The 5000-nt window shown below is 41.4% G+C and overlaps 4 non-coding genes across 4 annotated transcripts; 2 read left to right on the forward strand and 2 right to left on the reverse strand.

Annotated features, from left to right (window-relative positions):
• Window positions 1-639: 639 nt before the first annotated feature.
• On the reverse strand, window positions 640-711 carry TRNAE-UUC (transfer RNA glutamic acid (anticodon UUC)). The gene has a single exon. It is a non-coding gene; the product is annotated as a tRNA-Glu (tRNA).
• A 1563-nt stretch (window positions 712-2274) lies between these two features.
• On the reverse strand, window positions 2275-2346 carry TRNAE-UUC (transfer RNA glutamic acid (anticodon UUC)). Its single transcript has one exon. It is a non-coding gene; the product is annotated as a tRNA-Glu (tRNA).
• Window positions 2347-2460: 114 nt separating this feature from the next.
• Window positions 2461-2533, forward strand: TRNAM-CAU (transfer RNA methionine (anticodon CAU)). The gene has a single exon. It is a non-coding gene; the product is annotated as a tRNA-Met (tRNA).
• A 1263-nt stretch (window positions 2534-3796) lies between these two features.
• TRNAM-CAU (transfer RNA methionine (anticodon CAU)) lies at window positions 3797-3869 on the forward strand. The gene has a single exon. It is a non-coding gene; the product is annotated as a tRNA-Met (tRNA).
• The last annotated feature ends 1131 nt before the right edge of the window (window positions 3870-5000 follow it).

The following is a 5000-nucleotide window of genomic DNA, read 5'->3' on the forward strand; positions in this document are numbered from 1 at the left end:
CCAACTCCAGCTGCTTAACTCTGCAGTGATCTGGTCGGCCTATGAATTTAATAATCTGAAAACTGTGAGTTTGATCCTCACTTTGGGCAATTTTTCCATCTTTTGCCATGAGGTTTGGTTGACTTCTTGTCTTTAGCCATGAGAGACAAAACTGGGCAATTTTCTTGTCTTAAGCCATGAGGTTTTGCTGAATTCCTTAAGAGATGGGCATGAGTTTAGCTTAGAAGGCAAGTGGACCAAATGAATGGCTTAAAGCTGTGGGGTAATGATTTTCTTTTTCCATCCACAAAGTACAACTCCAACTCCAGCTGCTTAACTCTGCAGTGATCTGGTCGGCCTATGAATTTAATAATCTGAAAACTGTGAGTTTAATCCTCACACCAGGCAATTTTTCCATCTTTTGCCATGAGGTTTGGTTGACTTCCTTAGCATCATAGAGTTAGAAAGTGGAGATGGGGATGAGTTTAGCTTTGAAGCCAAGTGGGATCTTGAGAAAATGGATATAATAAATGGCTAACAACAGATGTGTTCCGATTTCTTTCTTTTCACCCACAAAGACCAACTAGAACTCCGTCCGCTTCACTTTCAAATGACCTCACCCTCCTTTGAACTTGCCTGCAAGTTTATAAAAAAAACATATTCCCATACCGGGAGTCAAACCCGGGCCGCCTGGGTGAAAACCAGGAATCCTAACCGCTAGACCATATGGGACCTGCTTCTGCCACAGTTTTTTTGTATGAGGAAAAAAAAAAGTAAAAAAGTGATCTAAAATTTGTATTCTTTTGAATTATCCGCTTGGCACTGGATCATACCACCATGCCACTTGCGTCGTTAGCGCAGTAGGTAGCGCGTCAGTCTCATAATCTGAAGGTCGTGAGTTCGATCCTCACAGGGGGCAATTTTTCTTGGCTTTAGCCATGAGGTTTTGTTGATTTCCTTAAGAGATGGGCATGAGTTTAGCTTAGAAGGCAAGTGGACCAAATGAATGGCTTAAAGCTGTGGGGTAAGGATTTTCTTTTTTCATCCACAAAGAACAACTCCAACTCCAGCTGCTTAACTCTGCAGTAATCTGGTCGGCCTATGAATTTAATAATCTGAAAACTGTGAGTTTGATCCTCACTTTGGGCAATTTTTCCATCTTTTGCCATGAGGTTTGGTTGACTTCTTGTCTTTAGCCATGAGAGACACAACTGGGCAATTTTCTTGTCTTTAGCCATGAGGTTTTGCTGAATTCCTTAAGAGATGGGCATGAGTTTAGCTTAGAAGGCAAGTGGACCAAATGAATGGCTTAAAGCTGTGGGGTAATGATTTTCTTTTTCCATCCACAAAGTACAACTCCAACTCCAGCTGCTTAACTCTGCAGTGATCTGGTCGGCCTATGAATTTAATAATCTGAAAACTGTGAGTTTGATCCTCACTTTGGGCAATTTTTCCATCTTTTGCCATGAGGTTTGGTTGACTTCTTGTCTTTAGCCATGATAGACACAACTGGGCAATTTTCTTGTCTTTAGCCATGAGGTTTTGCTGAATTCCTTAAGAGATGGGCATGAGTTTAGCTTAGAAGGCAAGTGGACCAAATGAATGGCTTAAAGCTGTGGGGTAATGATTTTCTTTTTCCATCCACAAAGTACAACTCCAACTCCAGCTGCTTAACTCTGCAGTGATCTGGTCGGCCTATGAATTTAATAATCTGAAAACTGTGAGTTTAATCTTCACACCAGGCAATTTTTCCATCTTTTGCCATGAGGTTTGGTTGACTTCTTGTCTTTAGCCATGAGAGACACAACTGGGCAATTTTCTTGTCTTTAGCCATGAGGTTTTGCTGAATTCCTTAAGAGATGGGCATGAGTTTAGCTTAGAAGGCAAGTGGACCAAATGAATGGCTTAAAGCTGTGGGGTAATGATTTTCTTTTTCCGTCCACAAAGTACAACTCCAACTCCAGCTGCTTAACTCTGCAGTGATCTGGTCGGCCTATGAATTTAATAATCTGAAAACTGTGAGTTTAATCCTCACACCAGGCAATTTTTCCATCTTTTGCCATGAGGTTTGGTTGACTTCCTTAGCATCATAGAGTTAGAAAGTGGAGATGGGGATGAGTTTAGCTTTGAAGCCAAGTGGGATCTTGAGAAAATGGATATAATAAATGGCTAACAACAGATGTGTTCCGATTTCTTTCTTTTCACCCACAAAGACCAACTAGAACTCCGTCCGCTTCACTTTCAAATGACCTCACCCTCCTTTGAACTTGCCTGCAAGTTTATAAAAAAAACACATTCCCATACCGGGAGTCGAACCCGGGCCGCCTGGGTGAAAACCAGGAATCCTAACCGCTAGACCATATGGGACCTGCTTCTGCCACAGTTTTTTTGTATGAGGAAAAAAAAAAGTAAAAAAGTGATCTAAAATTTGTATTCTTTTGAATTATCCACTTGGCACTGGATCATACCACCATGCCACTTGCCTCGTTAGCGCAGTAGGTAGCGCGTCAGTCTCATAATCTGAAGGTCGTGAGTTCGATCCTCACAGGGGGCAATTTTTCTTGGCTTTAGCCATGAGGTTTTGTTGATTTCCTTAAGAGATGGGCATGAGTTTAGCTTAGAAGGCAGGTGGACCAAATGAATGGCTTAAAGCTGTGGGGTAAGGATTTTCTTTTTTCATCCACAAAGAACAACTCCAACTCCAGCTGCTTAACTCTGCAGTGATCTGGTCGGCCTATGAATTTAATAATCTGAAAACTGTGAGTTTGATCCTCACTTTGGGCAATTTTTCCATCTTTTGCCATGAGGTTTGGTTGACTTCTTGTCTTTAGCCATGAGAGACACAACTGGGCAATTTTCTTGTCTTTAGCCATGAGGTTTTGCTGAATTCCTTAAGAGATGGGCATGAGTTTAGCTTAGAAGGCAAGTGGACCAAATGAATGGCTTAAAGCTGTGGGGTAATGATTTTCTTTTTCCATCCACAAAGTACAACTCCAACTCCAGCTGCTTAACTCTGCAGTGATCTGGTCGGCCTATGAATTTAATAATCTGAAAACTGTGAGTTTGATCCTCACTTTGGGCAATTTTTCCATCTTTTGCCATGAGGTTTGGTTGACTTCTTGTCTTTAGCCATGAGAGACAAAACTGGGCAATTTTCTTGTCTTTAGCCATGAGGTTTTGCTGAATTCCTTAAGAGATGGGCATGAGTTTAGCTTAGAAGGCAAGTGGACCAAATGAATGGCTTAAAGCTGTGGGGTAATGATTTTCTTTTTCCATCCACAAAGTACAACTCCAACTCCAGCTGCTTAACTCTGCAGTGATCTGGTCGGCCTATGAATTTAATAATCTGAAAACTGTGAGTTTAATCCTCACACCAGGCAATTTTTCCATCTTTTGCCATGAGTTTGGTTGACTTCCTTAGCATCATAGAGTTAGAAAGTGGAGATGGGGATGAGTTTAGCTTTGAAGCCAAGTGGGATCTTGAGAAAATGAATATAATAAATGGCTAACAACAGATGTGTTCCGATTTCTTTCTTTTCACCCACAAAGACCAACTAGAACTCCGTCCGCTTCACTTTCAAATGACCTCACCCTCCTTTGAACTTGCCTGCAAGTTTATAAAAAAAACATATTCCCATACCGGGAGTCAAACCCGAGCCGCCTGGGTGAAAACCAGGAATCCTAACCGCTAGACCATATGGGACCTGCTTCTGCCATAGTTTTTTTGTATGAGGAAAAAAAAAAGTAAAAAAGTGATCTAAAATTTGTATTCTTTTGAATTATCCGCTTGGCACTGGATCATACCACCATGCCCCTTGCCTCGTTAGCGCAGTAGGTAGCGCGTCAGTCTCATAATCTGAAGGTCGTGAGTTCGATCCTCACAGGGGGCAATTTTTCTTGGCTTTAGCCATGAGGTTTTGTTGATTTCCTTAAGAGATGGGCATGAGTTTAGCTTAGAAGGCAAGTGGACCAAATGAATGGCTTAAAGCTGTGGGGTAAGGATTTTCTTTTTTCATCCATTAAGAACAACTCCAACTCCAGCTGCTTAACTCTGCAGTAATCTGGTCGGCCTATGAATTTAATAATCTGAAAACTGTGAGTTTGATCCTCACTTTGGGCAATTTTTCCATCTTTTGCCATGAGGTTTGGTTGACTTCTTGTCTTTAGCCATGAGAGACACAACTGGGCAATTTTCTTGTCTTTAGCCATGAGGTTTTGCTGAATTCCTTAAGAGATGGGCATGAGTTTAGCTTAGAAGGCAAGTGGACCAAATGAATGGCTTAAAGCTGTGGGGTAATGATTTTCTTTTTCCATCCACAAAGTACAACTCAAACTCCAGCTGCTTAACTCTGCAGTGATCTGGTCGGCCTATGAATTTAATAATCTGAAAACTGTGAGTTTGATCCTCACTTTGGGCAATTTTTCCATCTTTTGCCATGAGTTTGGTTGACTTCTTGTCTTTAGCCATGATAGACACAACTGGGCAATTTTCTTGTCTTTAGCCATGAGGTTTTGCTGAATTCCTTAAGAGATGGGCATGAGTTTAGCTTAGAAGGCAAGTGGACCAAATGAATGGCTTAAAGCTGTGGGGTAATGATTTTCTTTTTCCATCCACAAAGTACAACTCCAACTCCAGCTGCTTAACTCTGCAGTGATCTGGTCGGCCTATGAATTTAATAATCTGAAAACTGTGAGTTTGATCCTCACTTTGGGCAATTTTTCCATCTTTTGCCATGAGGTTTGGTTGACTTCTTGTCTTTAGCCATGAGAGACCCAACTGGGCAATTTTCTTGTCTTTAGCCATGAGGTTTTGCTGAATTCCTTAAGAGATGGGCATGAGTTTAGCTTAGAAGGCAAGTGGACCAAATGAATGGCTTAAAGCTGTGGGGTAATGATTTTCTTTTTCCATCCACAAAGTACAACTCCAACTCCAGCTGCTTAACTCTGCAGTGATCTGGTCGGCCTATGAATTTAATAATCTGAAAACTGTGAGTTTAATCCTCACACCAGGCAATTTTTCC

This window comes from Hyla sarda, chromosome 4 (assembly GCF_029499605.1).
Source record: "Hyla sarda isolate aHylSar1 chromosome 4, aHylSar1.hap1, whole genome shotgun sequence".
Taxonomy (NCBI): domain Eukaryota; kingdom Metazoa; phylum Chordata; class Amphibia; order Anura; family Hylidae; genus Hyla; species Hyla sarda.